Source organism: Pangasianodon hypophthalmus, chromosome 7, assembly GCF_027358585.1.
Source record: "Pangasianodon hypophthalmus isolate fPanHyp1 chromosome 7, fPanHyp1.pri, whole genome shotgun sequence".
Classification (NCBI taxonomy): Eukaryota; Metazoa; Chordata; class Actinopteri; order Siluriformes; family Pangasiidae; genus Pangasianodon; species Pangasianodon hypophthalmus.
The window spans coordinates 2,432,284-2,443,468 of record NC_069716.1 but is presented as its reverse complement, the minus strand read 5'-3'; positions in this window follow the sequence as shown (position 1 = coordinate 2,443,468).

Sequence of the window (11,185 nt, the reverse complement as noted above, 5' to 3'; positions counted from 1 at the left end):
TGAAAAAGTTTCATAGAGGTTACGTAAATGTTTTCTTAAAGTTTCTGGAGGTTTGCTGGTTTCTGGCGGCTAGATGCAGGTTCTCTGTTGAATCACTGGTGGTTTCCAGAAAATAGTAGAGGCATCAGGATGAATAGTAGAGGATGATCTGGATCTGGTGGGAGTTTACTGGAGAGCCAATGTAACTGTTAAAAATTGCTTTTTTCCCCAAAGTATCTGAAGGTTTGCTGATGGGAACTAAAAGACTGCTAGAGATAGTTGGGGCTTTCTGGAAGTGTGTGAGGGTTTGCTGAAGTTCCACAGTGACTGTTAAATTTGCTGGAGGTTATGTAATGGTTTTCTCCCAGTTTCTGGAGGTTGGCTGAAATTTACTAATGGTTTCCTGGAGATAGTTGGGGTTTCTGGCAGTGGGTGAAGGTTTGACACAGGTCCAAGGTTGTTAGTAAAGGCTGACAGAGGTTTCAAAAAGATTTCGCCATGTTTCTTGAGGCTTGTTGGAGGCTGAAAGTGATGTGCCTGGAAGATGGGAAATGTTTATTGGAGGTTTATAGATTTTTTGTTTGTTTGTTTTTAAGTTTGTGATTTGTGTAACTGAAACAGAGTAGATTGAAGTTTCTCAATGTTGGTATATGTTTGCTACATGTTTGCTATATGTTTGCTGAAGGTTTGCCAGAAGTTTTCTGGAGGTTTTCTGGAGGTCTGCTGAAGGCTTTCTGGTCGCTGGAGGCTAGATGGGTGATTCCTGTTGGCTGAGTTAGCATCAGGGTAATGATGCCCTGAGGGAAAGCCTCTCTTCCCGGTCCCGCCCCACCATAACCACTAATGTCTGTGATGCCAGCTGATACCTGCACAATTGACATACACACACTGATGCAACAAACTGCAAGTGTTAACCTCATATACACAAACACACGGCTAGACAATTTGGCATGTAAATGTTTTCTCAGAAACCTGTGACTAGGACATGCATATGGTGTTCATATGGAGTGAGTTTCACACACACACACACACACACACACACACAAGCCCACACTCAGAGAGAGGCTGGATGAGAAGAGTGAGAGGGATTTCAGAGGTGTTAGGTGGGTGAAGAAAATGTGTGCATGAATGAGAGAGAATAGAGGAGTGTTACAATGAGAGAGTGTTGGAGTAAAAATTAGCAAATGTGTTTTTGGGCATGTGTGAATGTGGATGATTGTATGAATACTAGGACTTTAAATTCCTTTAAAAACTTTCAAATTGTTTTATTATTACTAGTATTATTATTATTATTATTATTATTAGTAGTAGTAGTAGTAGTAGTAGTTAAAATGTAAATATAAATTGAAATATTATTATTTGAAGATTTTTGGCACTACACTATGTGTTCATATCATATAACCCATACAAATTGAAAAGCAAAGTAAATTTCGGGGAAACAAAATTATATTTTTTATTTAGAAAATTTTAATGTTTCAGACATTTTTGTTTATATTTTGTTGTATTTTTATTAACGTTTTTATTGATTAACCAACAGTGATATTTTAACACTGCTGATAATTAGCTTGATTTATTAAGTTTGATTTATGATTCTGCATTAATGAGTCTTTTCATTGCAACACAGAGAGGGGGATCGTGGGTAAATGTGGCTGTCTAGTGCGCAGTCTTCTCTCAAGCTAACTATGCGTTGTGCGTCTCTTCGGGGCTGTGCGTCAGGCGAACACTGATTATTTGGCAGAGAGTTATGTTGGTTATGAAGACGGAAACCGTTTGATGAGACGTTGTGAGATTTGTAACGGGAGTTTAATCAAATTCTAATTCATATTGTTTAAATCAGAGTACTACTGTACAAAATGCATCTGAAGTGTAAACAATAAAATGATAAACAATATAGTGTAAACGATGCAATTTTCCCTCGTCATATCCAGTACTTTCCGTCTTCTGTAGACGAGCTCGAGCTCCTTTCTGAAAGCACGGAAAGTTTCGTTTGTTAAAAACAACTCATGACAGAAACGGATGAAATACGCTCTGTAAAAATTTCTGTTAAAAAAAAGTTTAAACAGATTCTCTCTGTTCGTTTCTCACACCCGTGTCTTTAATAAACACTTCTCCTCTATTATAAAACTCTCACACTGAACAGCGAGTATAAATGAACACGAGCGAGTTTTCCCCTGTGATTATGTTTGCTTCACACCCGGCGATATTAGAAGAAGGAGAAGCCTTTATTTGTCACAAATATATTACAACGCAGTGAAATTCTTTTTTTAGCATATCCCAGCTTGCTAGGAAGCTGGGGTCAGAGCGCAGGGCCATGATACAGCACCCCTGGAGCAGAGAGGGTTAAGGGCCTTGCTCGAGGGCCCAACAGAGGCAGCTCGGCGGTGCTGGGGGTTGAATCCCTGACCGTCTGGTCAGTAACCCAGAGCCTTAACCACTGACTCACCACTGCTCCAATATGACAATATGTAATGCGATCTGAACTCATTACTGTATAGTGGCTTTATTAACGGTAAACTGCAATCATGATTCTGTGCTAATATAAATAGAGTATATAAAGTGTGAGACTACAGAACAGCTGTAGTTCATTATAATCATCAGTTTAATCCTGTAGGATCACACTTTTTACTTTCTCTTTCTTCTAAACACATGGTGGAGGTGATAGAAACCACAGCGAGTAAATAAAAAATCAAATCTAAAGTGTCCGTATTCCAGTGATTGATAGAATTGTGGATTTAAACACTAGTTAGACTGAAGTGCTTTGATGCGAAAGCTGCTCATACAGCTGAATACAGACGAGTTAAAACACTTCCGAAACGCTTTCAGTGAGATTTCACTCGGTTTAAAATTAATCACATGAGGTTTCCTTTTTCCCCAACACTTTTCAAAGCAACATTATGTCCACCTTATCTTTTATTTATTATTCCTACAGTGAAACATGTAATGTGCATTATTTTGGCCCTCCTTCCCTGTCCAGTTCCTGCGACAGCGCCTCCTAGAGGACACACTCATGTTACATGCAAGTATGAATACGTCACCCTGCGTGAATGTCCATGCGTGAAGAGTGACACGCATGCAGAAATTTAAATCAGCCCTTACGTGACTCCATGGGAACATCCTCCATCTTCAACACAGACTGAATCTAAAATGGTTCCCTATTCACTATATATGCTTACTACATAGAGAATAACATAATGGCACTGTAGATCCTACGTCGTGCCTTATACTCTACTCTAACCTACTATAACCTACATTGTGCACTATACTATACTCTACTATACTCTAGTATACTCACTGTAGTGTTCTCAGTAGAATACTATTTGTGATTCAGCCACAGTAAAAGAGTGTCTATGTTGGAAATTACTAACTGCTTACAGTATGTGCATTATTAACTACGTACTTACGTACAATAGGAATCAAACACTTTGGGATATGCAGTTATAGGAAAATATTCTAAAAAATAGAACAAATAGGTCATTCAGCCAAAATTCTTGGTAATGTTTTAATGTATTTTTAAATGAAAATATATTAAAAGTATTATATGTTATCTCAAACATTCAGTTGTGGATTAGTGCCTTCAAATATGCGAAAATTATGAGCATTGGACTCTTTCTCGAATGCTGAAATTCATAATAATAGCGCTGTAAACAGTTTGTTGGCACACCGAGTCGAGTAAAGAATAAACCAGCAGCTCAGTGTGTGTTTGCATTTGTTTAACTGTGTACTTGCTCGCTCTTACATCATGGCGATGAAGCAGTGGTCAGTCTTCGGTGCGATTACAGCATGGCTCAGAGCAAACCTGTTGACTAATTAGACTCGTGAAAGGTTACAGACAGATCCGGCAACCTGTCAGGCAATTAAAACCGCCCCACAAGACCAAGCTGAGAGTGAAGTCATCCTCGCTTTACGCATCTCTCCATGCTGAACTTTCTTCTTCCTGTTGACTGATGCTCAATCTCTCACTGCTGACCAGCTCGCTTCAAGCTCACCGTCTCCCTGCAAGGCCCGTGAACTCTGGAGTTACTGTTAATTTAAACATTCACAAAGTCACATGACTGAGAATCATACATCTGATATGACAATATCTTTTATCTGTCTTTTTTGGATGGGTCCCAAACCACACCTTCTTCACTGTATAGGCCACTAATCATCAGTTCACATAACCCAAACTACACACTCTATACTTTATAGGCCACAAAACACCATCACAAACACCTCAAAGTCATGATTTCACTGTGAAAGTGTCCCAAACCACATCCTGTTCACTATCTAAGCCACATAAACATGATCACAACTACTGTACACTATGGGCCCTACACCATGCACCTTATTCCCTATATAGGCCACATAAACACCATGAGAAATACCTCATTTCACTGGGGATGTGTCCTAAACCACACTCCCACTTCACTATGTAGTCCATATAAACACCATCAGATGTATCTTTCCATCATCAGTCCACTGTGGATGTGTCCCAATCCACACAACCTGTTTACTCTATAGGCCACTATTTACTATTTGGGCCAAAAAACACCATCCTGTATTAACTATTTAAGCCACAGACACCATCATACAATCAGTCCACTGTGGATGTGTCCCAAACCACATCATGTGCATACTATAGGCCACAATAACACCATCACAAGCTTCTTATCTTTATCCGTCCACTACGGCCCCTCCCTTACGTACCCTTATGTCATGTTCCAAACCACACCCCTTAAACACCACCAGAAAAAGCCTCAGTGTCATCAGTTCACTCTGGATGTGTCCTAAACCACACTCCCTTTTTACTGTGTGGTCCAATTAGAAATGTCTTTCCATCATCAGTCCACTGTGGACGTGTCCCACATGAGGCCAAAATCATAAACTTCTCACCATTAACAGTGGATGTGTTCGAAACCACCAGATGCCCTGGAGAGCCTAGCGAGTAAAAAATAGTGCACTTACAACAACATAGTGCACTAGGCAGTGAATGATTAGGTACACTCAGTGTTGTATTCGTTCTCTAAAGGAATAAAATAATTAGCTCTTAGCACTAACACAGTAAGTGTAGGAATAGATAGACACCAGGGTGTTAGTGATTTGTGTGTGTGTGTGTGTGTGTGTGTGTGTGAGAGAGAGAGATTTGAGTGGTTTCCTGAGCATTGACAGGTTGGAGTGAATGCTAGCAGCCCATCTGCACCTGAATGTCTTGCGTTTCCTCATTTCTGTCACAGCAAACAGAGAATTTGTGTGTGTGTGTGTGTGTTTGTGTCCTGAACGGCACAAACGGCAGAGCTGAGCATCACACTGCGCGTAGGCCGCAGCTGCGTAGCCGCTCGGCACTCTGTAATTACCGGCAGGTCGGCGTCGGAGTGCTGTAATCGCGCCTGTCCCTGTGTTTTTGTGCATGATTGAGTTACTGGCATTTCAGACCAAAATGTGCTGTTTCCCCTTCCACGAGTGACAAATGTGCTCCAAAATCACGCGCTCACGTCATGTCACGTCACGTCACTCCCAGCCCTTGATATATGAAACCCGAACCAGAGCCGTACCCTGTAATTCTGCTGCCTGAGTGTTTATGCGGGTATCAAAGCATTTTCTTTATTATTACGAAAACAACACAAACACGGATCACAGGATTTGTGGTTTTACGATTAAGGGGTCATTTGTGTCTAACTCGTACTAAATGTACAAATATGTAAGTAAAGTAAAGCTAAAAGACATCTTAAAACACACTTCACAACAAACTATGAGCATGTTTCAGATAAATAACTTCTTATAAAAATATTAATACAACAGCCCAACATACTGTAACTACACTTTACCTTAAAATATAATCATTAAAATCTTAAAAGTGATTTTATTTTTAAATTGATCTGTTAACATGTCAGGCTTTAAAACATCCACTTGTTCCCACAATTCATCCATTTTAGTTCCTGAACACATTTAATAACCGAACACATTCACCCCCGTGAAATCATTGGAATCTTCCAATATTAAGTCACGTGTTCAACAGGAAGTTGCATCAAACAAATTTCCTGATCACGAGAAGAAGAAAAGTCTCTTATTCTTTTCTTCTTGAATTTTCAGTAACTTTGAAAGTACAAAAACTTTACGCAATTTATCGATTGGAAATAAATTATTCATTTAAATAATATATATTTTAAGTAAATTAATCAACCTTAATGTTCTCTTGCTAATATCATCAACAATAGTTAACAATATTTTGTGTATTTGTTCATGCTATGCTAAAACCTCAACTCTGTTACTCATTAAAAAAAATGAGATTGTTAGTTCACACATTTTAAACGGATAAATGCATGTTTTCTTGGATACTATGTTAAAAAATTATTTTTAAAAAGTTAACTTTTAAAGGTTACACAGCGTTTACACAACGGTTTTACCACATGTACTCAAGCGAAATGTTAGCTAATGTAGGAAGCTAGCTAGAAGTTAGCAGGACTTTAGGAAGCTAATGTAGCTAACAAGCAAAGGAAGATTATAGCTAGCAGTTTAGCATTTTTTTTATTTAATACAGTCATGTTACAGTTTTATGTAAAGGGTTATAGATGAATAGTTTTGCTAAACCAAACAAGCGTATCATGTTTTAAGCATTACAACCGGTAAACTGCTAGCTCCGAGTTCATCAACTTTTAGCAACATTAGCCTCACAGAACATATCATTTCCAACTATTTTTTACATTTTATTTCTAAGTTTCTTTTTTAATATTTTTATTTTTGTTTATTATATTTTTTATATATATAGCACATTGTTTTAAAAGTGCTTCATAAGTAAAATTTACTTAGTCTTTATTTTATATATATATATATATATATATATATATATATATATATATACAATAGTCTATATTTATTTTATTTTATTAGCTATATAAATTCTGCATAAATTAGAGACATTTTGTTATAAATATATAATATTTTATACATAATCAAAATAATCTTCACATTTATTTTTGCACTTTTTTATTTCATACTTGTGCATTACATTGCATTACTTTTATTATTTTTCATTATTTATTTTCTGTCACTTGACTTTACAGCACTTTGAGACACCATGTATATGAAAAGTTCTCTGTAAATAAAATTAATTAGTGTGTTATTATGTTGTTATTATTATTATTATATTATCATTAACATCATTGTGCAAAAACACCTTCTGCTTCTAGGTTTTCGGCCCAACGGATTCGACTCTAACTCACTAATTATCCTCTTTTTTCAGGTACGTGTCCTGCCCGAGGCGAAGTGTTTCCACGCCGTAACATCTCCCTTATGTGAGCAATCTGTGTGGAGCGCCGTTAGCTGGCTGCGAGACTCTGTGAGCGTTTATTATTTGTTATTATGATTCGTTTGTGGTTGAAGGCGCCAGCACTGGGAGACGTTACTCACGCAGGTAATGATGCGTGCTGTTTGGCCAGCGCTCTCACCTGCCTCCTGTGATAAGAAGGAGAGAACGTTATACAGGATGGGTGAGGATGGATGAGCGTGCTCGATGCGGATGAGCCCGATATCCATCAGCGCACCTTCGCGTCCAGACACCAGGAGAGGAGATGGAGTCAGTGATCAAAAAAGATGAGGGTGGCATTTTTGTAAAAAAAAAAAAAAAAAAAACAGTCAGGGCTAAAAGGAGGTGTGGAGGTGTGGAGGAATGAAAGACAAGACAGAGATGAGCCAAGAAGATGTTTCTTTTCATGCAGGTGCTCGCATAACACCTGCGTATTCCTGATTCAGTTAAACATAAGCACTTTTTCCCTCATTCTCGTCTGTTTGTTACTTTTAGCTCAAAAAGAAACGAACCTGCACTGGAGAGGTTTGTCTCAAAATTTGCCTCCTAGTAATATTTTCCAACAAATGTTGCTAATTTGCTAATTTCATCTTTCATCGTTTTATAGCTTTAGTTATAAATTACTAATTATTTATTTTGTTTAGCCTTGGATTAGTGACTAAAAAAAAACTACAGCAAAGTTACTGAAATAAAACATTTTTACTGAATGGAAATAAAACATTTAGGATATTTATTAATTCAATTATTCTTTCTTTCTTTCATTCATTCATCTATAGCAGGGGTTTTAAACTTTTCACTTAAAAAAAAAATCCACGGACATCTTCAGATTTATTTTATAAACATAATCCAACTATTCGATTATTAAGCTCGTTCTTTAAACATCTACAATAATTTTTTGGCTGTTTATTGAAGCAAACATTTAAATTCCTTTTTTTTTCTCCCCGAAGAAAGAATTTTTTTACCAGGATAAATGAATGAAGGAATGAATATCACGGATGCCCGGACCCCACTTTGAGAACTATTGATCTTCAGAAACCACTTTATCCCTGTCAGGGTTGCGGTGGATCCGGAGCTTATCCCTATCTCGGGAACACTGGACATGAGACGGGAATACAGTCTGGATAAGACACCACACACATTCACACACTCACTGATACCAGGTTCCATGTTTTTGAAAGGTGGGAGGAAACCGGAGAACTTTAGGAAATCCACATTCATACCTGATTCCATGTTTTTGGAAAGGTAGGAAGAAACTGTAGCACCCAAAGGGAAAAAAATAGGGATACAAGGAAAACATGAAACACGGCACAGACAGCAACCCGAGATCAGGATTGAATCATGAACTATCTAGAGGCTATCCTGGGAACACCAGGTGTGAGATGGGAATACATCCAGTGTAAGATGTCACACACATGCACACACTCATTCACACCTGTTTCCTTGTTTATGAAAAGGTGGGAGGAAACGGTAGAACCTGGAGGAAGCCAACATGGGTAAGAGGAAAATATGAAAAACTGCACAGACAATAATCCAATCGAAGCTCAGGATTGAACCCAGGAACTCTGGATCTGGAGAATATCCCGGGAACACTGGGTGTAAAGTGGGAAGACAGTCTGGATAAGATGCCACACACATTTACATATTCATTCATACCAGTTTCCATGTTTTTGGAAAGGAGGGAGGAAACTGGAGGACAGACAGACAATAACTAGTCCTCAGGATGAAACTGGGAACGCTGTATTTGGAGACCGTGCCGGGATCACTGGACGTGAGACGGGAATATAGTCTGGATAAGACATTACACTCATTCACACCTGTTTCCATGTTTTTGTAAAGTTTGAGGAAACCAGAGAACCTAGAAGAACCTAACTTGGAGATGGAGAAAAATGTGAAACCCCGAGCTCGGAATTGAACCGGGAATCCTGGAGCTGTGAGGCGGCAATGCTATCCTCTTCACCTGCCTTATTTTTGAGTTTGGGTTATAATCACAAAACCAGGGCTGTAGCTGTAGCAAGTGGAAGGAAAGATAAATGGATGAGCTGTCTCCGGGGCAGCCGTGTCTCTCTCTCTCTCCATGCCCAGGAGACAGCGCTGTGTGTGGCCTGTAGATGTGCCAAGCCCCCTGCTCACGCTCTTCATCATACGCACCGACTCCAACCCCGGCTACAGCAGGAAGTCGCTTCATAAAAAAAAAAGCGCAAAGGAGAAAGAGGAGAATGGGATTAGCGAGGCAGCGCCGCTATCGACCTCCTGCTCTCTCGTATTCTCCGTTTCATTACTCAAAACCTAGAAAGCAGATCCTTAATTTCGTTGCTTATGTAGGATTAAAATAGCTTGCGGTGTAAACATGTTTTCAATACTCTAATGCTTGGTAATGCTAATAGATCATCATAATGGCTGCAGCTTTAATTCACAAACTGCTTCTTAGACTGAAAGAGATGAATGCCTGCCTGCACATTCTCATATGCACTCATACACGACAATAACAAACCCATCTCATTATCAGCTTATTTCCAACATAAACACTCGACAGGAGCGTACACGTGTACATCCCGATATAACCGCTAACGCAACATCAGGGTCGAATCAATGTGCAGCTTATAAAAGATTAACAGGGACTAATACTTGGGCGAGCTAAGCTCTCTGGAGTCACCTTGAATATAATTAGATTGAAAAAAAAATGCCTGCGAAACTGCACTGCATTCACAAGGAGACTGTACCTCGATTTGCTTCTGGAGGTTTCAAGGAATGGTGTTTTTATGCAGGTGTTTATTCAAGCTCTAATCTCAACCTCTGAGAGCGGCCTTGATAACGCCGGCGCTACTGATTTACATTTGCTATTGCAAACCACAGCAAGTTTTTTTTTTCTTGCTCCATGTACTTGAGATCTTGTCGTAGTGTTTAGAATTAAATTTTATTAACGGGTAAGCTTTGTAGCATTGGATCGATTTGCTCCGGATTTGAAATGCAGTTTCATTCAGCTTAAAATTGGTTAGCTAGAATGCTACATATTCGTCTATTTATTTTATTTATTTACTTATTCATTTATTTATTTATGTTTTACTGGAGTGGCCCAACAGTAGTAGTATCGTCTGCATAGCCTGATGCGTCTTTTAAGATTATTAGTTAGTCACACTGTACAAAATCCTGATAAAATCCCATCCAAATTCTATACCAGACTGTCAGATTATACAATGAAGATCTTCTAACGATAGACCTGTGATTAAACATTAAAGAAATGTATTATGTTCTGCTTACGTTGTCAACTGACATTATCCAGAAATCACAAATGTTATTCAAAGTGAGCTTGAGGTAACAAGGAGTTTTATCCGTCCGTTCGCATGTTTTGTTTGTTTTGCCATCACCACTAGCGTTTTCGTTGCCATCTCGTGTGTTTGGTATCATCCTAAAATCTTCCCCTGTTAATGTGAGAATGTCACGTTATGCATTCAAAGGCTGCCGATCTCAACCCATGCCCAAAAGATGTGTAACTGAGATGACCTTCCTCTCTTCCGTCAGTCAGACACTCACCGATCTCTGCTAGCTTATTTATATAGAAAAACCATTAGCACAACACTCTTAGAAAACTTCTAACCTTTAAGCATTCCTAGATTGATCTTCTAGAGAAACCTTTAAAGGCTATATAGAACCATATAGAGAAAAGTATATTCCCCTGTCAGAAAGGTGCTTTTAGGAGGAACCTTTATTTACCCAACAAACCCTTAAAGAACCTTTCAAAGAACCTTTTTTTCTACCAAGTGTACCGAGTAACAAGAAGCTAAATGTTAAACACATGTCAGGTTCTAGGTATTAAGAAGGACCAATAATTTAGAGTTTGTACCACACATTTACCCAGTTAATACACACACACTTCTTTAAGGGTTCAGTGGAGAGTTAATGCCTGCACTGTCCACTGTTGGGAGC